General features: G+C 39.9%; 1 long non-coding RNA gene and 1 pseudogene across 1 annotated transcript in view; both read left to right on the top strand.

Moving 5' to 3' along the window:
* Positions 1–19,981, top strand: part of LOC123931423 — a 32,597-nt gene extending 12,616 nt beyond the window's left edge. The window contains exons 2-3 of the long non-coding RNA XR_006816263.1: positions 18,055–18,113; positions 19,908–19,981. This is a non-coding gene — a long non-coding RNA (uncharacterized LOC123931423). The remainder of the gene's footprint in view (positions 1–18,054; positions 18,114–19,907) is intronic.
* Positions 19,982–20,227: 246 nt separating this feature from the next.
* LOC123936927 lies at positions 20,228–25,036 on the top strand (annotated as a pseudogene).
* The last annotated feature ends 479 nt before the right edge of the window (positions 25,037–25,515 follow it).

Genomic DNA, 25,515 nt, shown 5'->3' with positions numbered 1-25,515 from the left:
GTTTTTTTATCCATTCTGATACCCTGTGTCTTTTGATTGGGGCATTTAGCCCATTAACATTCAGGGTAACTATTGAGAGATATGAATTTAGTGCCATTAGTAGCCTGTAAGGTGACTGTTACTGTATATTGTCTCTGTACCTTTCTGATCTACTACTTTTAGGCTCTCTCTTTGCTTAGAGGACCCCTTTCAATGTTTCCTGTAGAGCTGGTTTGGTGTTTGCAAATTCTTTCAGTTTTTGTTTGTCCTGGAAGCTTTTTATCTCTCCTTCTATTTTCAATGATAGCCTAGCTGGATAGAGTATTCTTGGCTGCATGTTTTTCTCGTTGAGTTCTCTGAATATATCATGCCAGCTCTTTCTGGCCTGCCAGGTCTCTGTGGATAAGTCTGCCGCCAATCTAATATTTTTACCATTGTATGTTACTGATTTCTTTTCTCGGGCTGCTTTCAGGATTTTCTCTTTGTCACTAAGACTTGTAAATTTTACTATTAGGTGACGGGGTGTGGACCTATTCTTGTTGACTTTGAGGGGGGTTCTCTGCATCTCCTGGATTTTAATGCTTGTTCCCTTTGCCATATTAGGGAAATTCTCTCCAATGATTCTCTCCAATAGACCCTCTGCTCCCCTCTCTGTTTCTTCTTCTTCTGGAATCCCAATTATTCTAATGTTGTTTCGTCTTATGGTGTCACTTATCTCTCGAATTCTCCCCTCATGGTCCAGTAGCTGTTTGTCCCTCTTTTGCTCGGCTTCCTTATTCTCTGTCATTTGGTCTTCTATATCACTAATTCTTTCTTCTGCCTCATTGATCCTAGCAGTGAGAGCCTCCATTTTTGATTGCACCTCATTAATAGCTTTTTTGATTTCAACTTGGTTAGACTTTAGTTCTTTAATTTCTCCAGAAAGGGCTTTAATATCTCCAGAGAGGGTTTCTCTAATATCTTCCATGCCTTTTTCGAGCCCGGCTAGAATGTTCAGAATCATCATTCTGAACTCTTGATCTGACATAGTACCAATGTCTGTGTTGATTAGGTCCCTAGCCTTCGGTACTGTCTCTTGTTCTTTTGTTTGTGGTGATTTTTTCCGCCTTGTCATTTTGTCCAGATAAGAGGATATGAAGGAGCAAATAAACTACTAATAGGGTGGCAAAGACCCTGGAAAAATGCGCTGTAACCAAATCAGAAGAGACCCCACATTGTGGGGGGGGGGGGGAAGGGGATAAAAAACAGGTTCTGAAAAAAAAAGAAAAAAAAAAAAAGAAAAAGAAAAAAATTTAAGAAATAAAACAAATAAAAAAAAATAAAAAAGAAAGAAAAAATATATATATTTAGATGAACTAGTCAAAAAACGTTAAAAAAGAAAAGGGTAAAAGTTTTTAAAAAAATTTAGCAGAAGAAGAAAAAAGAAAAAAGAAAAAAAAATTGAAAAAAGAAAAAAAAATAAAAAATTGAAAAAAGAAAAAAAAATTGAAGTAGCCGCAAGACTAAAGAATCATGGGGAGAAAGCCATGAGTTCTGTGCTTTGCTTTCTCCTCCTCTGGAATTGCTCTGCTGTCTTAGGAATTGAATCTGCTTTCTCCTTGATAGATGAACTTCGTCCTGGCTGGATATTTTGTTGATCTTCTGGGGGAGGGGCCTGTTGTAGTGACTCTGAAGTGTCTTTGCCCGAGGCGGGATTGCACCGCCCTTACCGGCGGCCGGATTAAGTAATCGGCTCGGGTTCGCTTTTGGGAGCTTCTGTTCCCTGAACGCTTTCCGTAGAGTTCCGGAGGACGGGAATGAAAATGGCGGCCTCCCAGTCTCCGGCCCGGAGGAGCCGAGAGCCTGGGGCCCCACTCCTCAGTGCGCCCCCAGAGGACAGCACCCAATCACTCCCGTATCCCCAGCCTCTAGCCGCGCTCCGAGCTCACCCAGCCCGCGACCAGTTCAAGGTAACCCCGAGCTGAGAGTTCAGTCCTCGGCTCTGTCTTTGCAGCCGGTTTCTCCATTCTAATACCTGCGAGCTCTCCGACACTCTGACACCCCCGATCCTTCTGTGACCTTGCGGGGCCTGGGGCCACGCTGGCCCCGCGTGGGCTTCACCCCGGTTTAGCCCCTGGAGCAATGTCCCTCAGTGGAGCAGACTTTTAAAAGTCCTGATTTTGTGCTCCGTTCCTCCGCCGCTTGCCGGGAGCCGGCCCCTCCCCCCGCGGTCTATCTTCCCGTCGTTTTAGATTCAGTTCTCCGCCAGTCCTACCTTTCAGAAAGTGGTTGATTTTCTGTTTCAGAAACAACAGAGTTGCTGTTCTTCTTCTCTTCGCTCTCCCGTTGGATTTGTAGGTGTTTGCTATGTTTAGATAAGCTATCGAGCTGATCTCCTGTTACCTGATGTAGTCTCAGGCTGCTACTTCTCCGCCATCTTGACTCCTCCTGTTCTTCTTTTTCAAGATTGTTTTGGCTATTCAAGGTCTTTTGAGATTCTGTATAAATTTTAGAATGGGTTTTTCTATTTCTGCCAAGAAACGTCATTGGGATTTTGAGAGCAATTACATTTAATCTGCAGATCGCTTTGACTAGTATTGATATTTTAACAATATTAAGTCTTCCAATCCATGAACACAGGATGTGTTTCCATTTGCCTTCTTTAATTTCAAGAAAGTTTTATATTTTTCATTGTACAAATCTTTTCCTTCCTTGGTTAGCTTAATTCCAGAGTTTTTAAAATTCATTTTCGTGCTATTATAAATGGAATTGTTTTTGTAATATTCTGTTTAGTTTGTTCATTGCTACTATATAGAAACACAACTAATCTTTTAAAAGATTTTATTTATTTGTTTGACAGAGAAAGAGACAATTAGAGAGGGAACACAAGCAGGGGGATTGGGAGAGGGAGAATCAGGCTTCCTGCCAAGCAGGGAGCCCCGATGTGGGGCTTGATCTAGGACCTTGGAATCAGGACCTGAGCCGAAGGTAGATGCTTAATGACTGAGCCACCCAGGTACCCCAAAATGCAACTAATTTTTGGGTGTCAACTTTGCATCCTGCTATTTTGCTCAGTTTATTCATTCTATTATCTTTTTTTTTTTTTTTTAGGTGTGTGCAATCTTTGGGTTTTCTACATATCAGATCATGTAATCTACAGAGACATTTTTCTTCTTTTCCAACTTAGATGCCATTTACTTATTTTTCTTGCCTAATTGCTCTGACTAGAACTTTCAGTAGTATGCATAGTAGAGGTAGTGATAGCAGGTATTCTTGGCTTTTTTTTCTGATTATAGCGGAACAGCTTTTAATCTTTCAGCATTGAGTATGATATTTACTGTGTGTTTCTCATATATGCTTTTTATTGTGTTGAGGTAGTTTCTATTTCTAGGTCTTTGGAGGGTTAGGGATTTGTTTTGCTTTTGTTTTTGTTTTTTTACCATGAAATGGTGTTAAATTTTTGTTAGGTTCTTTTTTGGGGGGCATCAGTTGAGATGATCATATTCCCCCCACCAACCCTTTATTCCGTCAATGTGATGTATTACACTGACTGTTTTTTTGTATGTTGAACTATCCTTGCATTCCAGGAATAAATCCCTTTTGGTTATGGTGCATAATCCTGTTAATATACTCTTGAATTTGATTTGCTAGTGTTTTGTTGAGGCCCTTTGCATCAATGTTCACAAGGGATAATTGTCTTTAGTTTTCTTTTAGTGCCTTTGTCTGATTTTGGTATGTAGATAATTCTGGCTTTATAGAATTAATTAAAAAGTGTTTCCTGGGGTGCCTGGGTGGCTCAGTGGGTTAAAGCCTCTGCCTTCAGCTCAGGTCATGATCCCAGGGTCCTGGGATCAAGCCCCACGTCCGGCTCTCTGCTTAGCAGGAAGCCTGCTTCCTCCTCTCTCTCTCTCTGCCTGACTCTCTGCCGACTTGTGATCTCTGTCTGTCAAATAAATAAATAAAATCTTAAAAAAAATGAAAAATAAAAAGTGTTTCCTTCTCTTCTTCTTTTTTTTTTTTTGGAAAAGTTGAAAAAGGATTGGTATTAGTTCTTTAAATGTTTGGTAGAATTCACCAGTAAAGCAACTGAGTCCAGGGCTTCTTTCTGTCAAGAGGTTTTTATTGTTAATTCAATCTCTTTACTAGTTATAGATTTATTCAGATTTTCTATTTCTTTGTAACTTAGTCTTGGTTGGTTTTGCATTTCCAAGAATTTGTTCATTTCATCTAGGTTATCCAATATGTTGGCATACAATTGTTCATAGTACTTTCTCATACCCTTTTTATGGCTGTGGAATCAGTAAATGTCTACATTTTCACTTCTGATTTTAGTCATTTGATTCTTCTCTTTCTTTTTTTAGCCTCCCTCCTTTTTTTTTGTTCTTCAATTTTGTTGATCTTTTTGAAGAAACAGCTTTTGGTTTTGTAAAAATCTTCTCTATTGTTTTACTATCATCTATTTCATTTATCTCCGCTCTAATCTTTATTATTCCTTCCTTCTGCTAGCTTCTGATTTAGTTTGTTCTTCTTTTTCTAGTTCCTTAAGTTATAAAGTTAGGTTGTTGATCTGAGGTCTTTTTTGTTTTTAATGTAAGTACTTACAGATACAAATTACCCCATTAGCACCACTTTCTCTGCACCTCATAATTTTTGGCATGTAGTTGTTTTGTTTTCATTAGTCTCTAAGGATTTTTAAATTTTCCTTGTAATTTCTTCTTTGACTCATTGTTTCAAAGTGTATTGTTTAATTTTCACAATTTTGTGAATTTTCCAGTTTTCCTTCTGTTACTGATTTCTAACTTTTACCTATTGTGGTTAGAGAGGATATTTTGTATCATACCTACCTTTAAAAAATCTATTGAGACTTCATTTGTGGCCTATTATGTGATCAATCCTGTGAAACATCCCATGCAAACTTAAGAAGATTGTGGTATGCTGTTGTTGGGGATAAGTGTTCTGTATGTTTGTTAGATTGAGTTGGTCTATTGTGCTAAGTGTTTATTTCCTTACTTATGTTCTGTCTAGTTGTTCTGTTTATGATAATGATATTAAAATCTCCAACTATTGTTATAGAACTCTTATATTTTTCCATTCAATTCTGTTAGTTTTTACTATATATATTTTGATGGTCTGTAATTAAGTACACAAAGGTTTATAATCATTATATCTCCTTGCCCTATTGAAGCTTTTATTAATATATAACATACTTCTTTGACTTCTTGTAAACTTTTTCAATTTAAATTCTATGTTGTCTAATAGTATATCCACCTGTGCTCAATTTTGGCTGCTATTTGCATGGAACATCTTTTTCTTTCCTTTCACTTTTACTCTATTTGTGTCTTTAGATCTAAAATCAATCTTTTGTAGACAACATATAGTTGGATCCTCAGATTGGGTTCTTCCAGTCTCTGTCTTTTGATTGGAGAGTTTAATCCATTTACATTTAAGGGAATTACTAATTAGGAGGTTTACTTCTATTATTTTGCTATTTGTTTTCTAAATGCCTTATAGATTTTTTTATCCCTCATTTTCAACATTACTGTCCTCTTTTGTGTTTAGTTTAATTTTTATAGTATTTACATTCTTTCCTCATTTCCTTTTCTTAATATACTTTAGCTATTTTCTTTGTGGCAACAAAGGAGGTGGTTAATATCCTAAAGTTATAACACTATAATTTGAATTTATTTTAAAAAGATTATATTTATTTATTTAGAGAGACAGAGAAAACGTGTGTGCATGCTCATGTGTGGGGAGAGGGGCAGGGGAGAGAGAGAATCTTTTTTTTTTTTTAAAGATTTATTTATTTGACAGAGATCACGAGTAAGCAGAGAGGCAGGCAGAGAGAGAGGAGGAAGCAGGCTCCCGCTGAGCAGAGAGCCCGATGTGGGGCTCTATCCCAGGACCCTGAGATCATGACCTGAGCCGAAGGCAGCGGCTTAATCCACTGAGCCACCCAGGCACCCCGAGAGAGAGAATCTTAAGCAGGTTCCAGTACAGAGCCCTTTGGGGGGCTCAGTCCCACAACCCTGAGATCATGACCTGAACTGAAACCAAGAGTCAGACACTTAACTGAGCCACCCATGCATCCCTATACCAGCCTAACTTTAATACACAAAATCTCTGCTCCTCTATAGCTCCATCCCACCTCTTTCAGCTATTAATGTCTTAAAAATCACATCTTTATACATTGTGTGCCCCAAAACATAAACTGATAATTTTTTAAATACATTAGTTTCTTAAAAAATATAAAAAGCAAGATTTAGAGTTACAAACCAAAGTTACAGTAATACTAGCTTTTAGCCTTAGAATTTTTCTTCTTTAATTATATAAGTTTCTTCATCTAAAAAACAAAAGTACAATTACAAACCATTGTTATAATAACATTAGCTTTTATAATTATTCATGCAATTACCTTTATTTCTCAGTTCAGCTTTGAGTTATTGTTATGTCTTCAAGTGCCTTTCCATTTTACCTTGCAGGATTCCCTTAAACATTTCTTTTTTTTAAAGATTTTTTATTTATTTATTTGACAGATAGAGATCACAAGTAGGGAGAGAGGCAGGCAGAGAGAGAGAGAGAGGAGGAAGCAGGCTCCCTGCCAAGCAGAGAGCCCGATGCGGCACTCGATCCCAGGACCCTGGGATCATGACCTGAGCGAAAGGCAGAGGCTTTAACCCACTGAGCCACCCAGGCGCCCCGCTTAAACATTTCTTTTAGGGCAAGTGCAGTAGTAACAAATTCCTTCAGCTTTTTATCTTAGAATGTCTTAATTTCTCCTTTACTTTTGAAGGGTATAGAATTTTTTGGATATAGGATTCTTGGTTGACAGGTTTTTTTTTCTTTTAGTACTTTGACTCTATCAGCCCAATACCTTTTGGCTTCCAAAATTTCTGATAAAGAATCTGCTTATAATCTTATTGAAGATCCCTTTTATGTGATTATTTGCTTCTCTCTTGCTGTTTTCTAGATTATCTTTTTGGTTTTGGCATTTGAAAGTTTGAATATAATATGTCTTGGTGTGAGTCTCTTTGAGTTCATCTTACTTGGAATTCATTGAGACTCTTTGATGTTTATATTCATGTCTTTCATCAAGTTTGGGAAATTTTCAGCCACTATTTTCCTTAAATATTCTTTCTGCCCCTTTCTCTCTCTTCTTCTTGGACTCCCACAATGTGTATATTGGTCTACTTGATAATGTCCCACAGGTCCCTTAAGTTCTGTTCATTTCTCTTCAATCTATTTTCTTTCTGTTCCTCAGATTCAATCATTTCCATTGTACACTCTTCCAATTCACTGATTCTTTCTTCTTCCTGTTTAAATAAACCTTTGAATTCCTCTAGAGAATTTTTTATTTCATTTGTTGAAATTTTCAGCTCTAGAATTTCTTTTCATTTCTTTTTTTTTTTTAAGGTTTTGTATTTCTTTTTGCTGTTTCCAGTTTGTTCATACATTGTTTTCTCAACTTTATCACATCTTTCTTTAATTCTTTGAGCATCTTTAAGATAGCTATTTTAAAGTTTTTATCTAGTATTTCTGTTATCTGGTCTTTTTTAGGGTCAGTTTCTTTCTTTTTCTTTTTTTCTTTCTTTTAAGATTTTATTTATTTGTCAGAGAGAGAGAGAGAACACAAGCAGGCAGAGTGGCAGGAACAGGCAGAGAGAGAAGCAGGCTCCCTACTGAGCAAGGATCCCCATGCAACACTTGATCCTAGGATCCTGGGATCATGAGGAAGGCAGTGGCTTAACCGACTGAGCCACCTAGGCATCCCTTAGGGTCAGTTTCTAAAGATCTTTTTTTTTTTCTTTTGATCTTGTTTATTTCTTTGTATGCCCTGTGTTTTGTTTTGTTGTTGAAAATTGAACATTTGACTCTAATAATGTGGTAGCTCTGAAAATCAGATTCTCCTCCTTTCCCAGGATTTACTGTTTTTGTTGTTGCTATTGTTGTTTTTATTGTATTTGTTTATTGTTTTTGTTTTTGATTCTATAGGCAGTCTCTGGGCCAAGATATAAATTTAAGGTCTTCTTCGATCTTTTCTAAGCCTTTCTCTGGGTGCCTGGTTACTTTCTGAGTTTCCCTATATATACAGTTGCTTTTTAATGTTCTGGTCTTCATTGTCTGACTACTATGAGGGGAAAAGGAGAATGAAAGGGGTATAGAAAGAGTGCTAACCTTTTAAGTCTCCTGGATGTCATTTCACCCAGATGGGGAGAGATTTGCTTAATGGGGGGAGGTGCAACAACAATGGCTCCCTGCCTCTTTGTCTGCACCTCTGTGATCAGAAGCAGCAATCAGTGATCAGAGCACAGATCCCTGATATTTGGAGAATAGGTCCTTTTTTGCCTATCATAGCTCCTGCAAGCTGTATGCAAGCTGCTTAAGGAGCATGTGAACAGCTGCCTGCCTCATGGCTGGGGGTGGGGAATGAGTAGCTGCTACTGTGCTAAGGCCCACAACTGAGACCAAAATTAACTGTCCAAGTCTTCCCCCAGACATTAAAAGCTTTCAGTAAACTGTCCGGAGTTCCAAAATAGTTACATAAGACTAATTTCACCAGTGCCTAGTAGAGGGGACAGATGCTCAGTGCTTCCTACTCTACCATCTTTCCAGAATCCTCTAGGATTTTAAAAAATAGATTTCATTTTTTAGAGCATTTTTAGTTCACAGCAAAATTGAGCAAAAGACAGATTTTCCATATACCCCCTGCCTTACATGCCCAGATTTCTCCATTATCAATAGAGAAATGCCTCAAGATTTTGAATAACCACCAATAAAATGGGTAAAAACCATCTCTTAAGAAAACACCAATTGTCACGTGGGAGCCTTTCAATGCTCTCCACAGCAGGCAAGTCTGGCCCTTTTAGGACCAGCATTTGCATGCCAGGAGGTGGCCTTAGTACCTAATAGGCAGAAACACTCATGGTTTCTTCTCTGTTTATGAGAAGTACAGGAATAACAGCAATACTGACAACTGAGTCATTCTGCCACTTTCTGTCAGTGACTCTACCATTTACCTAGTTTTCTAATAGTCATCTTTCAAAATGACTTTTCCTACTTAAATCTTCTTTCTTTTTTATTTTTGTAAAAGATTTTGTTTATTTATTTGAGAGAAAGAGAGAGATTGAGCATGAGCTAGAGCCAGGGAGAGGGAGAAGCAGGCTCCCCACTGAGCAGGGAGCCTGATGCAATATGGGGCTCCATCCCAGGAACCTGGGATCATGACCTGAGCTGAAGGCAGACGCTAAACTGACTGAGCCACCCAAGCAGCCCAAGAATTCTTTATTTAAATAATTGCCAAGTTCTAAAGATTCTTTCATTGTAGCATCTTACCATGTCTATGCTCATTCCTGCTACTCTATTTCAGATCCTTGTATGTGGATTCTGGTCTGTTATGAGTCTCCTAAATAATTCTCCCCCTTTACAGACACTCCTTGCTCCCGTAACATGGCTACTAGAGTATCATTCTAAATCACAGCTCAGAGTATCTCATACTTCTGCTAAGAAAAAAAGAAGCTGACAAATTCCCAAGTCGAACCCTAGAAATTGCCTGGGGCAGTCACTAGGTTCCTGCCGTCCTCTCCCAAAGTACAAGGTCCTAGGGCTAGAATGTTTATTTTCGTTTGGAATGCCATTTCCTCAAAATGATGCTTCCTGAGGCTGTTTTATAACAAGAGTTCTGTTTTATAACAATCTATAAGAAGAAAATAACAGTCTAGAACTCCAGTCTTCACCAGAAAAAAAAGCCTTTGTCTACTTTCATTAAGTTGTTGTCTTGCGCCACCTTGTGTTCAAACTAAATAATGGCTCTAGAGACAAACCACCTGCTGTACACATTTCATATTGCAGATCTTTAGCAGAAAGGAAATTTAGAGATTATTTAGAGCGCTGCCTCATTTTATACATTAGTAATTCATTCAGGATTTGGAGGAAGAACTAAATCCAGATTTCTTGAATTCCATGCTTCTCAATTTTCTAACACAGTCTCATAGCCTTTTTTTTTTTTTTTTTTTTAAAGATTTTGTTTATTTATTTGACAGACAGAGATCACAAGTAGGCAGAGAGGCAGGCAGAGAGAAAGGAGGAAGCAGGCTCCCTGCAGAGCAGAGAGCCCGATGCGGGGCTCGATCCCAGGACCCTGAGATCATGACCTGAGCCGAAGGCAGCGGCTTAATCCACTGAGCCACCCAGGCGCCCCAGTCTCATAGCCTTTTCAGCCTCCAACAGAATTGGGCCAGAGGGATGATGCCACCTTTGGAAGAAGACAAAAACATAATAATTGATCCCTTACCATAATCCTGTTATTATAATAAATACATTTAGAAATATCTCATTTATTCTTTACAGGTAGTCTGTTCTTATTTCCGTTTCACAGATGGACAAGCTACGATTCAGAGATGTTTAGGAACTCATTGAAGTTATATTGTATTATTCGTTCACAATTATTCATTCCCTCTTTGCCCTTGCCATACTTCTGTGTACAAGCCAGAGAGATACTCTCCTGTCTGTATTGACTTGGGGCTTGGCCAATTCAACTTTCTTAGGTTAATAGAATGTGAATGGACTTGATACCTGACACATGAGAGCAGAAGCTTTAAGTTTTGTGGGACTAGGTATATTTCGGCCTTGCCTCCTCCATGAGAGCAACATAGCTTAGAGAGTGCCTGTTGCTTCAACTGTGGCTTCTGGAATGAGATGACACATGGAGCTGAGCTGAAGCCAGATGAGCTGACTCATCAGAGTTAAGGCTGACCCACAGCCTGCAGCCCTCATGAGACATGAGCAAAAAATAAATATTTGTTTTGTAAGCCCACTGAGAATTTGGTTACTGCAGCAAAAGCTGACCAATACCAAGTTTGAACACAAACCGGGCTGACTTGAAAATCTCTCTGGAAACTATGTAAAAAAGAACCGTGCTCCTGGGGTGATGTTTAATTTAACTAATTTGAGAACCTATGTGTTAGGTCTTAAGTTGCTGAGGTTCTCACCTCCTTGAAGTCTGCTTCATTCTACTCTCTGACACTGAGTCTGAGCATCTGATTTAATTTTGCAGATTGCTTCTCTGGCTCTGCCTTTGCAGTGCTTTTGATTCCCTTTACCTGATTTATCTTTTCTCCTTTTAAAAGCACCCATAACAGTGCTTTTATTTACCTTTCAAAATACTCTACAATTTATTTAAGAATGTAGGTTAGATGTCTCCCCCGTTGAATTTTAAGAGGGAAAGTTTTTTTTTTTTTTTTAAATCTCTTTTGTTTACTGTCCTTCCTTAGACAGTGCCTGGTACTCATTTGTTAAATGAGTGCATGAAAATGTGAAAGTACTTCCGAAAGAATGGTAGATGTTGCATTTTAATAAGATGACCAGTAGAGGTCAGAGATGAGTCCTTTAAATATCTTGTTAGACCAGCAACCAGTTTTATTTATATCTGTGTTTATACAAGGATCTGTTCACCCTGGATGTCTCAGGAATTAGTGTAGATTGCTACATAATCAATATAGTGGTGGCAATTGGCATATATCATGAAAACCACTGAAAGGTAAAAACTGATAATGCCTCAGATTGGTTTCTCCCCCATATACGACCTAGTCCTTAGAGCCAAGTGTGGGGGAAGGAGGACAGGTGGGAACAAATAGAAATAGAAAATAGGATGCAAGGGGCTTCTGGGTGACTCATTTGGTTGGGTGCTGGATTATCGGTTTGGGCTTAGGTCATGATCTCATGGGTCTATGACATCAAGCCCTGAGATGGGCTCCCCAGTTGGCAGTAGGGAGTCTGCTTGAAGATTCTCTCCCTCTGACTCTCCCCCCACATATGTGCACTCTCTCATTCTCTCTCTCTCTAAATAAATTTTAAAAACAGAGAGAGGTAAAAAGGATGCAAGATGGAGCAGAAAGTGTTGGTTTCAAGGTTATGTTTCTTTATATAATTGCTTGTAAATAAAAGTTACATTTGGTCAAACAGCCAGAGAAGATAGTAAATGCTTATTTTTTTTTTAATTTTATTTATTTATTTGACAGACAGAGATTACAAGTAGACAGAGAGGCAGGCAGAAAGAGAGGAAGGGAAGCAGGCTCCCTGCTGAGCACAGAGCCTGATGCAGGGCTCGATCCTAGGACCCTGAGACCATGACCTGAGCTGAAGGCAGAGGCTTTAACCCACTGAGCCACCCAGGTGCCCCTAAATGCTTATTTTCAATTACAAAGCTATTGCCTAGATTAAGAACACAGCTTTCCAAAAGTGTGTATGTGTGTGTGTGTTTATGGATACAGCCCATTAATACTAGAACACTCGACTGACTTTTCCTCTCCTCTTTTACAACACAAAATGGCAAGCCAAGAATCACAAATCATGATGCTGCCAGAGTGTGTTCTAGTCTCCCTGGCTTAATAGCTCAGGCCTAAATGTCACAGTATGCATCTGCATAGAGGGAGGGTTTAAAGAAATGATACTGGATTGGAAGCAAATCGTTTTCTATAGTTTGCATATTGGTTTTGATTGATTAATTCAAGGATAAGAATTTGAGAAGGAAGGAAATTTGCCGTTATTGGTTACATCCCACATGTCAGGCCTTGTGATAAGTAGTTCTACTTGTTATCTCACTCACTCTCTGGAGTAAACAATGTCGAAGATAGCACCTAGAATTTAGTAGAAGCTCGGTACTGAATACATGAATGAGTAATCACTTTTAGGCAAAGGAGCTCTTTCTCTGTTTTCCTTTAGTTTGTCTGAGAGAGTTGATTTGTTGTGTTTCCTTGATAGAACTAAATCCAACTTAAGCCCGGGGTGTGGGGACATTTATTTTCAGTGTTCCTCTTTCGTTACACGTGTCCATTTACTGGAAAATATGCATACAGTGTGGTTCACTAAGATACTGAAAGGTAGGCATGGATAGAAAGCTAAATTAAATGGATGTTAATTCTGGTCCTACCACGAAATGTTTCCTTTCCCATAGATTCTGCACAATGAAAATAATAATTACATAATTCCCACCTTTCCTACTTTACAACATGTCCTGAGATAAATACGAGATGCCATATATGAAAGGTTTTGAGGTGATTAAAATTTTGGGAATGTGCATAGATGGGAGCCTGATGAAAATTTTTCTATGATGTCCTTTGGGGAGGAAATATGATGGTGCTCTGGCTGTCTTTGTCTAAATGAGTGGATGAACGAATCAGAACAATAATCTCAAGATCATATACCATCTACACCTCTTCTGCCTTTAGGGGTGGTGTGGATTTCCAGACTGAAGAACTCCATTGGGTTTGAATATTAGAGATGAAGGTTTTCTTGAGTTTTGTGTTGGTCAATAGCCAGATAAGATCATTTTTTCCTGAGGCTTCTTGGCCAGATACATACAAAGGTAGATTCTCTTCGATGATCATATGTAAGAAAATACACAAACTACTCAAAAATACTTTTAGTGGGGGGTAGGTCGGAGGGGCAGATGGGCAAGAGTGGCCCCTGGAAGCGTTTTCTCTAAGAGTTTATGGAGGTTCGTTCTCACTCCAACAGAAGTGAAACAGAACTTTCTTCCTCTCCTCTCTCCCTTTCTCCTGCATTGCACTGAGAGCTCTAGTTGACTGCTAAGCATGAAATATATTCATTGCAAGCATAATCACCACAAAGAATATAAAGATGCCAAGTACACATGAACAAATTAGAGGTTCTTAGTCAAATCCAAACAAATATATACCTGATAATGGCTTTGGCTGAAATATATTTTTATGTTTTATAGCATGTTCACATTTGCCAGTGGTTAGCAAAGATTAAGCTTGCCAAACTTTAATGTGGTACAAATGCCATGTTCAAGGCAAAGTAAGTGGACTGTTACAGGATCTGGCAAATCAAAAGCATTATCAACAGCTGTGGTTTTCATATGCTTTGTGAGCCTGGAATAATAAAGCACATGTGCATTTAGAGTGGGTATTAATTCTCACATTAATTTTTTTAATATGATTTATGCTCACTGATAGTTTCATATGGTATTAAGTTATAATCAACTTCTGGTTAGATATGGTAATAACCAGAAGGCAAAATTGATTGGGTTTTAATTAATTAACTAATTAATTAATTAAGGAATTATTGATAGACTCCTATGTTCAGGGTCAATCCAAGAGCTTTACATGTGGAACAGGAATTCTTCCTTTGGGGGCGCCTGGGTGGCTCAGTCAGTTAAGCATGTGTCTTCTGCTCAGGTCATGATCTCTGGGTCCTGGGACCGAGCCCCTTGGCGGGGTCTCTCCTCAGTGGGAATCTGCTTCTCCCTCTCCATCCCCCCAACTTGTGCTCTCTCTTGCTCTCCTTAGCATTCTCTCTCTCAAATAAGTAAAATATTATTATTATAATTTTTTAAAAAATAATACTTCCTTAGGTCTAGCTATCAACACTCCTGCGTCATCACTTCCCTGCCAGTGGGGTCAGGGACCCCAAGCTAAAAGTTCTCCCCAGGTAGGGTTGCCAGAGTTCACAAATAAAAATACAGAAAGCCCAGCTAAATTTGAATTTCAGATAAACTGTGGGGGGGGGACAAAACAGTGGAAGTATATTCCAAATATTGCTGGGGTGGAGGGTACTTACATTAAAATTATTTATTGTTTATTTGAAATTCCAATTTAACTGCACTTTCTGTAGTTTATCTGGCAACCCTATCTGGGAGCCTTCCTGTGCAGCGTCTGTGGGAGTGAGCCACAAACCCGGATGTCCTCCAGCTTCTCCACACCCATGCAGGTGTTTGAGGTTCTGCCCAAGGAAATGAGCACAGAGAACAAAAACACTGCTGTCTGACTTCCTCTTCTCCTCCCCTTTCTCCCTCAGACTTTCAACTTCCTCCACCTCATATCCTCCTTCTCATTACTCCAGGTATACGTAAAACTCTATAATCTCGTCAGTCAGTCTTCTTTATTGGGTTTGCTAAAAAACACCCGGGTTTCACAGATTACTCTCTGGCTGCGGATTTAGAGGTCCTATTTGGATGTTAGCAACTAAATACTCTTTAAATCATTTTGTATTCCACCTCCATTACTGGATTTCCTCCCCCGCTCCTTGATAGACAAATGGCTCTAAGGATACCAAGGAATACAAAAGAGAAATTCATATTGATGTATTTGTGAGGGGAGAAATTTTGTCTATTAAATTATACATATATTTTAGCTTCTTGTCTGTCTTTTCCCTTTCCTCCCACCCCAATCTAGAATTTTTTTTTTTAAGATTTTATTTTTTTATTTGACAGAGATCACAAGTAGGCAGAGAGGCAGGCAGAGAGAGAGAGGGGGAAGCAGGCTCCCTGCCAAGCAGAGAACCCGATGTGGGGCTCGATCCCAGGATCCTAACCCACTGAACCACCCAGGCGCCCCCCCCCCCCCATCTAGGACTTAATCTCCATGAGAATATGGACCTTGCCCTGGGAATATTAAAACAATACCAGGCACATAGTAGCCACCTAGGAAGTATATGTTGGATGAATGAACAAACCTGCATTTTCCAGTGAGGAAAATGGGACTTAGTAAGTTAATTGGCCCAATTTGCACAGTAGAGCTGGGCCTCATATGTAGATCTAACCAACTGGCGAGCCCCAGCACTTCAAAATTTAATCTGAAAAAAGCAAAAGTAAGAATTATATTTCTTTAGTTCTTTAGCTAAAAAATGGAAACTTTCCCATAATAGCAACAACAACAAGAAATAAAGAAAGTCTCAAAAGCATAAAACTATTATGTTCATATAATACTACTTTCTGATTCTACAATAACCAACAAGCTCTATTCGACTCCCCAGAACAGAGGAGTGATCTGAGGGTCTGATATAAATGCTCTGATCTTGAGGTAATGATTTCTTGGGCCACAGGTAACATTTACAATGCCTTTGTGTGCATTAGGAAAGGATGCTCCTTTTGCTAACAAGGCACAGAACAACTCCATGGCACACAGCTTGGTAGGGAGAATGCAGCCTGAAATTCAGTCCCCATTTGCCACCTTGGCCAGATACCTTCATAGAGTGGACAATCCACTCCTCCATAGGCAATAGCTCCTTTCTTGTCATAGCTGGCCATTGGTCCAGAGTTTGGCTGGAGGAGCTGTTACAAGTTGGGAAATTCTTCTTTCTTCTCAGATCTTTGTTTTTTAACCACTTGCTCTCTGGGTATCTTAACTGCATGTCCCTTCCAACTTGAATTGGGGTTCTCTCCCAGAAAAATTACTCAAAGATTTCCTTGTATTCCCCATATCCAACCTCAATTAGTCAGGAAAGGACAAAGTCTCCCACCATCCTAATGCCCTCCCACTCATGACTTTTCAATTGCCAATTAATGTCCAGAGCAAGGTGACTGATGCCCTTGGCCTTTCCCAGACCAGATCAATGGTTCTTCTACGTCTTAAGCTTTGTGTAGTAACTCCTGAAACATGGTGAAATGGTCTTCAGCAAGTTCTCCTCAGGAAAAACAATATAGAAATACCTTGACTATACCATTTTAGGTATAGTCTGTAAGTCCATATACAATGTGTGTGTTTTTGGGTGCTTTCTTAGATACACAGATGAAAAAAGGTAGCTAACAACTTAAGTTTGGAGACGGTGTGATATAGAGGAAAGGACCCAGGCTTTCGAGCAAAGCAGATCTTTGTTAAATGACAGCCCAGCTCTTACCGCCAGTGTGACTCTGGGGAAGGTCTTTAATCTTCCTAGTCCTCAGTCTCCTTGTTTACAAAAAGAGCCTAAGACTTAAATTGTAGAGTTGTGCTTCAGTTTTCTAGGGCTAAACAGTTTTCTAGGGCTAAAACAGGACCACAAACTGGGTGTCTTAAATGGCAGAAATTTATTCTCTCACAGTTCTGGAGTTTGCAAGTTTGAAATTGAGGTATTGGCAAGGTTGGATTCTTCTGAGGGCTCTGAAGGAAAGATGTGTCCCAGGACTCGCTCCCCAGACTGTAGATGACTGTCTTTATATTCACATGGTGTTCTCCCCATATGTGTGTCCAAATTTCCCCGCTTCTATAATCATACTCATCCTAATGGGTTAGGACCCATCCTAATGACCTCACTTTAACCCACTTATCCCTGTAAAGATCCTATGTTCAACTAAGATCACACTTTGAGGTCCTAGGAGTTAGGATTCTAATGTATCTTTTTGGAAGGAATCCAATTCAACTCATAACAGGTTCCTAAAGGAATGAAATATGGTAACTTATTTAAAGTACCTAATGGAAATCTTTGGTTGTGAGAAGTACTTAAGTAGCAATTGTATACTTACTATTGATGGTTTTACCTTTTGTTCTTTGTAATGATCTTATAAATTCATGGTTACTCTCTGGGACTAATAGACCTATAAAGAGAGGGTCTATATGGGGTAAATGTATAAATATACAGTATATGTCAGACATAAGAATTAATTATTGAGAATAAAAGACTTTATATTTATGCATGTGTTTGGGGTGGAGCTGGGAAAGAGCAGGGATATAGGTAGATGGTGAATGAAGGGCATAGAATTTAATTATCCAAACTGAAGGATTTTGAATTGATTAACACTGTGTTCTACCTCACTTTGAAAACAGAGTTAAAGGGAGATACAGTATGGAACTTTACCCTTGAACAATATAATTTGTGCCAGAAACAGTCTGAATTATTGTGTTTGTAGAGCAGAGTCATTAGAGAATCTGCCACATTCTGATGACAGAAAAACACAGACTATAATTTTTCTACAAACAGCATTATTTAGAAAATGTTTACTTTAGGGGTGCCTGGGTGGCTCAGTGGGTTAAAGCCTCTGCCTTCGGCTCAGGTCGTGATCCCAGGGTACTGGGATCGAGCCCCGCATCGGGCTCTCTGCTCAGCAGAGAGCCTGCTTCCTCCTCTCTCTCTGTCTCTCTGCCTACTGTGATCTCTGTCAAATAAATAAATAAAATCTTTAAAAAAAAAAGAAAATGCTTACTATAGTAACATTTTCAAGCCTCTGTGGGATTTAAAAGTGATATATTTTCTGTGCATGTTTGGTTTTAGAGTGTTATTTGAAGAGAAATTTTCACTGTTAATAAAACTAGAAAGGAGAAAATTGTATTTGCTCTTTCATGAAGAGAGACATCTCGTTTGATCTTGAACTTTTCCCTTCAGGATATCCTCCATGGCGGCTGGGTAACTAAGACAATGCAGTGGAATGCATGGCTGAGAGGGTGAGTCTTCAAGAAGATGAAGGGTTATTATGTAAGAATCTGGTCTCCATTAAGAATAGAACAAGAGGAAATATGTTTGATTTGCAGAAGGAAGAATTTAGGCTCGATCCAAATACTCTCTGTATTGGTAATCAGTAAAATAGATGCCCAAGAAAGGCTAAGTAATACCATTCCTAAGAAGATCTGTAAAATTATGACAGAAACTGCATTGTTAATAGTTTTCAAAATTCATAAGGGCTTATGAATATTCTATCCAGCATATGAGATTTGCATTACCCTAGGCAATTTTTCAAAGTAATTCTTTTCTAAATAATCTTTCTGATTACTATTACTTTCTCTCTCTCTCTCTCTCTCTCTCTATATATATATAATGGATGGTTGAGTTTGATTAAATTGATGAATTTGGAAGTTAATTTTAGAGTTATAAAGACATGGTCTTATAATTTTCCCACTCAAAGATTTCCATTTAAGTCAAGCCAAAGAAAAATTGAAAATGGAGAGAATTTTAAATCTTAGATTTAAGGTCTAAATCTTGATTTTCCCAGGAAGAGCATAGATTTCTTTGAGGATAAGAATCTTCCTTCCTTCCTTCCCTTTCTGTCTTTCTCTCTTTCTTTCTTCTTTCTCAAAGCTGATTCCAAAGAACCTTTCTCATAAGGAAGCATTCATTATATCTGTTTTGTTTTGGAGAGTACCAGAAAACTTAGGAACAATGTTTGTGAGAGGTGTACAGAAAGGGGTGCTGCACTCTCCATATTGATTGTTTCTGTTGCTAGAGGCCAGCAGATAACTGTACAAATCTTCTCATTTTGCCTAAGGAGATGTAAGTCTATAAGGGATCAAAAGTGGTTACCAAGCAAATCCATTTTCAGAAGTGACTTCTTTTTGACTGTTCTGGATTTATTTTTTTGCCAGTCTTGGTTTTGTTTTGGTTTGGTTTGGTTTTTTTAGGATTCCATTTATTTATTCTGACAGAGAGAGATCATAAGCAGGCAGAGAGGCAGGCAGGGAGAGAGGAGGAAGCAGGCTCCCCGCTGAGCAGAGAGCCCGATGTGGGACTCGATCCCAGAACCCTGGGATCATGACCCGAGCCGAAGGCAGAGGCTTTAACCCACTGAGCCACCCAGATGCCCCTTTACTTGTTAACAATGCGTTTGAATTTAATGGCTATGAAAGTACAGGAGACACATTTTTGGGTCTATGAAGGGCAGAAATTTGGATCGAAGACTGTAAAGAACACTTGAATGACTAGACTTATCTGTGAAAGAGAACTCAAAATGTTTAGCCTCTCCCAAATGGAGGTTTAAAGCAAATTCCGTTGTTTAGCCTGATCTAATGAGGAAGGGGGAAAGGAAGGAAAATCCTGAGACTCTGAAGAAAAATCTGAAAACCTCAGGCTCCCCTCACTCAAATTTGAGGTTTGAATTTACACCTTCTGAAAGGCCTACATTCTCTAACAAATAAAAACAATCTCAGGCTAATAACAATACCTGTGCCCTCAATAAAAATAATTAAAAGTCTTCTGTAGAAAGACATATTTTCAACACTGCACAGGATTCCTCTAGATAAAGTACCACCAAACACAAACTCACAGTTCTAAATTACAAGGAACATGAAGAAGTAATCCAGAATCATTAACAGTAATCATAATCAATTTCTTAGACCCTAAAAACTTCAGAAATAGATTACAAAAATTTAAAACTATTAAGGAGAAGAAACAAACACTACTAAAATATTTACTAAGAGTAATTTTTTCTGGTCTATCGAGGGGTTAATTTGTGTGTTCTTTCGCAGGATGTTTTACTTACGAAATAACCCAGGACCACAGTTCTGCTTATGGGTAAGAGGGGACTCCATGTTATTTTCAGAATATTCCTTCTTTTTTTTTTTTTTTAAAGATTTATTTATTTATTTATTTGACAGAGAGAGAGATCACAAGTAGGCAGAGAGGCAGGCAGAGAGGGGAAGGAAGCAGGCTCCCTGCTGAGCAGAGAGCCCGATGCGGGGCTCGATCCCAGGACCCTGAGATCATGACCTGAGCCGAAGGCAGCGGCTTAACCACTGAGCCACCCAGGCGCCCCCAGAATATTCCTTCTTACGTGTGCTGGGTCTCCATGAGCAAGCCTCACTGGGAAGGCGCACAGCTGCTAGCCTTCAACTCCAGGCCCGTGAGCAAAAGGAACTTCAAATTTGTATTCCAGCTGAAGTCAGGTTTGGAAAGCAGACTCATTCCAAAAGGGTGGAAAGAGTGAGAACCAAATAAAAGAGAAGTAAGAGAAAACCAGTGAATTTAGGAGGTGAAGGTTGTGGTGTTCTTTAAGGCAAGAGAATACAAACGGGAGATGGAAACAACCCTTTGTATGTCACCTTCAAAGGGGACTGCGGTCTGGTGCAATATTCAGAAATGTTTTGGCTAGGAAGTGAAGCCAGATACAGTGAAAGAAACCTAATTTCAGAAGGGGAATGTGTCTACTAAGATGTGAATAAGAGAGCTTATTTTATTTTATTTTTAAAAATGCTTTATATTTAAGTAATCTCTGTACCCAACATGGGACTCAAACTTACAACCCTGAGGTCAAGAGTTACACACTTTACCAACTGAGCCAGCCAGGTGCCTTTGTAGATTTTAATCCCTAGAATTGTATGTTTTGGACTAGGCTTGGTTTCTCCTTTCTCTGGCTCAAGAACGTCTGTCTTTTGTCATGTTGTTGTTGGAGACACAACTATCAGAGTCTTCTCTCTCAACTGATCAGCTTCCAAATGAATGGGACAGAAAAAACTTTCTCAGAACCAGAATTGGGTCTTAGTATTGTATCCTATTATGATTTAATATCATGTCAGGTCTGTAGGTAGCATGTCATGATGGAAGGAAGTGTGCTCAAGTCATGTGGTGGCTACTGACATTCACAGTCAGTTGCTTGGAACATTTTAGGACCTGTTTTTAGGATAAGGAATGGGATAGATAGAATTAATTTAAACTGCTTTTGCTTAAGAAATTTCCAGATTTCCAGGCAAGAATCAGCTGTCTTCATGAACAAAATCCAACTCAAAGGTAAAAGCCAGATTAGCACAACTTGATGGAGATACTCATATTAGTTGGACATTGTGGTGTTATAGAATGAAACATTCTAGTTAAATAGGGGTAATTTAGAGACAATCCCCAAGGAAACTGGAAAATCATCAGGCAGTTATTTTTAATTCTTTCCTTCCTCTCTCCCACCGTCTTTCCATTCCCCACTCCTTTCCGTTCTTCTTCCCCTACCCTCCTCCTCCTTCGCTTCCTCCCTCTCTTCCTTGGCCTCCTCCCCCCTTCCCTCTCCCTCTCTCTCTTTCTCTTTCCTTCCCTCTCCCTCCATCCTTGGCTGTTCCTTTTCTCTCAGCACCCACCTTCAGACAAACTTTTCTTCCCACTCATCTGCATCTGCCACATGGTAGCCTCAGACCCACTCCCAAAGTTTACCGTGCTGTGTTCTGGGCTTCACACTCAGTCTGTGTCCAGGGTTGCAGTCAGACGCCTCTTCCATCCAGAGGCAGACATGGGCAGGGTAGAAATAACCATAATCCTAAAAGGAATAGAGTTTCTTTTTATCACCTTAAATACAGAGTCATTCTTTGCCCCTGGGGTAATTTTCCAGCTAACCTGTGTATTTAAGAGCATTTGGTATCCCAGGGCTCTTGAGATGATTCATACAGTTTCCTGCAACACTCCCCTGTCTCCTTCAGATTTTGTTGAAGCTGGTGGTTTCTGTTACAAGTCATAGTTAGTGAGTCTTCTGGGGGTTGAGTGAGGAATTCTTTTCCTAACAGTTTGCTTAAAGGCAGAGGAGGATGTTCCTTTTACGGATATCAGAAACATGAAAGAGAAATAGTTAGATCTAATCCTTTACAGATAGAATTCTATTTGTCTTCCTATTTCACTTGGATGTGTTCTTTTTTTTTCCCAGCTTTAGAAACTAACAGATAAGAAAGCAGTTCAGACTTAAGTAGTGCCTTTTTTTTTTTTTTAGAACAGCATTTACAATCCAGTTTGTATGTTCTGAAGAGTCTTAAATCTGAAAAAATAAGGCATTCGCACTTAATACATTTTAGGAATCACTAATTAAACAAAATAAAGCAGGTTTCTTTACTGCAAGACTTTTCAGTTCCTTTAATATACTAATGGGCATTGTGACACTTCAAGCGTGGATTATACTTTTCTGAAAATTATTTGACCATCAAAAAAGCATAGTCCTGGAAACAAAAACTTTTAAACTTGTTCCTGCCAATGGAAGTTTCATGGCTCTCGACTCAAAAGGGATTGCTTGTTGGGGTGCCTGCGTGGCTCAGTGGGTTAAGCCTCTGCCTTCCGCTCAGGTCATGATCCCAACGTCCTGGGATCGAGCCCCGCATTGGGCTCTCTACTCAGTGGGGAGCCTGCTTCCCTTCCTCTCCCTCTGCCTGCCTCTCTGCCTACTTGTGATCTCTGTCTGTCAAGTAAATAAATAAAATGTTAAAAAAAGAAAAAGAGATTGTTGCTGTGCTTGACTACCATACTATCCCCCAGCTCCAAACCTTCCCTACTCTACTCCACTTTGTGGTGCAGGGCCAAGACCCTGCAGAGCACATTTTTCTTTAGTTCATCTGGCTTCCTTTGGGGATACCCTTGAGAGAGACTGGGCAGCAGGAGGAAGGGATAGGGCTTTTCCTTCTTCCTTTCTGTGGGCTGTTTCTAGATACCACCCTACCAGTGGCCTTTCACTTGGCAGCAGTAATTTGTTGCTGTCTTCACCTTCTCTCCACACTCGCAGAGCCTCATTGCAGTCTGAGGTGAGGTAGCTGCGGCTCTAGGTAGGGGACCCCTTCTGAGTCAGAGTTCCAAATCCAAGAGGCCTCTCCTCAAACCACCCACGTACCAACAGTGGCTTGTCAAGGCCCCGCCCTGAGCCTTGGGTGGCACCTCCATGGGGCCCTCCCCCAACTTCCAGCTCTAGAAATTCCAGCTTCTTCCCCAAGAGTAGAAAGCCACTGGCCACTTAACTCTGTTATCTTAGCGTTCCTTTGTGCTGTTTTTGAGCTCTCCAACATCTGCAACAAATTTCCCATATCAAATTCTCTCTGTTAAAACACCTAGTGTGATCTATTTTCCTGACCAGACCTCAATGGAAAAAGAATGCCCAAGAGAGCTTCTCCTGCACAGGAGTGCCTTTGGAGATGGAGGGAGGCTGGGAGAGTGGGTAGAAGAGGCAGTGGAGGAAAGGCCGTGCATTCTTGCCTTGAATCTAAAGCAGTGGTTTTCAGACTTTAGAAATTCAAGTGAACTCAAAGAAGTTTCATTTTGAAAATTTCACAGCACCCCTTGAAATAATAGGATATATTCTGGGGTGTTATTAAAATAGAATTATGAATTCCTTTTTCATCTATTAAGTTACTCAGCGATTTTAGTAAAAATGTAATGAAATGTAACCTTTCTGCAGGGCCATAGTTGCCATAATTTTAAACACAGACTAACCATTCCAAGACACTGGAAAGAGATAGCGTGACTTGGTAGGGTATTGGAATTAGAATATTGAAAATGCGAGCATATGCTCTCGTGGACTCTCTAGGGATACATTTAAAAATATTTGATTTAAAAAAAATAGCTAAATCTCTGTGTCTCAAATTTGGCCAATCATTGGAATCCTCTGGGAGGTCATTAAAATTTCAGATGGCCAAATTTGACCCCAGGACCAGGGATTCAGACTCTACTGGTTGGGCTCCTGGAACTGTTATTTTTGGAAAGTACCATATGATCAAGAGATTCTGATAATGGACATTTAGGATCCACTATTATATAGAATAAAAATGTTCTAATTTGTTTTTAGAACTTAGATTCAAAATCCAGTGTTTGGGGTTTTTTTTTCCGCCTCTATTAAAAGTGTGAGCTAGGAGCCCTGGTGCTGACAGCCTCTCTATCCTAGCAGGGGGCAGCAGGGAAACCCTGGGCTGGAAGAGACAAAAGACAATGGAGCTTCCCTCCACGGCTGATTTTTAAGGGCTTTTGATCATCTCCACCCAGTGTCAAAACCAATCATGGAACCTCAGAACCAAGGCAGTTCTGACAGGTTGTTTCCACACCACGACACCATTTCTGTCTGCTTGTGAGGGCTCCGTGGCGGGGGGTGGGGGGTTGCTGTCAGGGTGCTGCGATTCTAAGTTACAAGTGGGTCTTTCACAATCGGTGCAGAGTTTTTCCCCAAGTCGTTACCTTCCTGGGATTCTAAGATACAATGGCCAGGCACCTGACTTCTGAAATAAACAGCCATCCGTGTCCCCAGGTCCTGCCAGGAGCTTCTCAAGGAAATGGACAATGAAATAAAGGAAAGAACATAGCCAAGGTGAGCAGCAAAAAAGAGTCTCATTTAACTTGGCCTCAGTTTTCTTGCTTAGAGAGCTTCAGTTTTTTTTTTTTTTTTTTTTTAAAGATCTTATTTATTGATTTGACCGAGGGAGCACAGGCAGAGGGAGAAATAGGCAGAGGGGATGGGAGAAGCAGACTCCTCACTGAGCAGGGAGCCCAAGCAGGACTCCATCACGGCACCTTGGGATCATGACCTGAGCGGAAGGCGGCCACTTAACTGACTGAGCCACCCAGGCGCCCCTGGAGAGCATCAGTATTTTAAAAAACGTTTTGTAGAAAAGGTGAAAAAGGGCATCTATCTGGCCATGCAAGTCCTTTCTCCCTCCCTGTGAGCCTCCTAGTCAAAACTAGCAAAGTTGAGGAAATCAAGAACTTCCTGCTCAAGGCCAGGGGAAAGGATGCAAAATCTGTTAAGATGGAGAAAACCATGGATAATGTCTCATTTGCAGTTTAGTACAGCAGATACCTTTACACCTTGGACAGAAGGAAGACAGAGAAACTGACGCCTTCCCTGCCCCTAGGTTGCACAGTGAAGGAGCGGAAGTGAACCAGAAATGCTGATTTAACTGTATTACAATTTTTAAAAATTCAAACAAATGAATAATTATTTAAAGAGGTGGAAGGGATACTTGTTTTCCAGTTGCTCCAGTTAGCCAGTTGCAGTGGCATCCAGTTTGGATGAATATTGTTGGGTTGCTTGGGATCGTGGGTCCTGGATTTGATCAGGGAACTCACCAGTCTTGTGGCTTTTCAATCGTGGAATCTGTTGACACAAAAAATCCTCAGCACTTTGGGTGATTCAAGTGCACTTTCCTAATTTGCTCTCATTTTACCCTCTTTGTTATTTCCACATTCCACAAGAATCCATCACTCCCCGCTGAATTATGTGCTGCTTAGGACTGATGCTCATACCACCCACTCTGGGAGGGCAACCTCAGCTTCTTGAACTCACAGAACCTATTGTTCCGTCCCTTTCTTACCCAGCGCTGTCACTGCAGCCCTCTCCTCCAGCTGGGAGGGCATGGA

This window comes from Meles meles, chromosome 2, assembly GCF_922984935.1.
Source record: "Meles meles chromosome 2, mMelMel3.1 paternal haplotype, whole genome shotgun sequence".
Taxonomy (NCBI): Eukaryota; Metazoa; Chordata; class Mammalia; order Carnivora; family Mustelidae; genus Meles; species Meles meles.
Note: the sequence above shows the minus strand (reverse complement) of the source record. Positions and strands in the feature narration are given on the sequence as shown.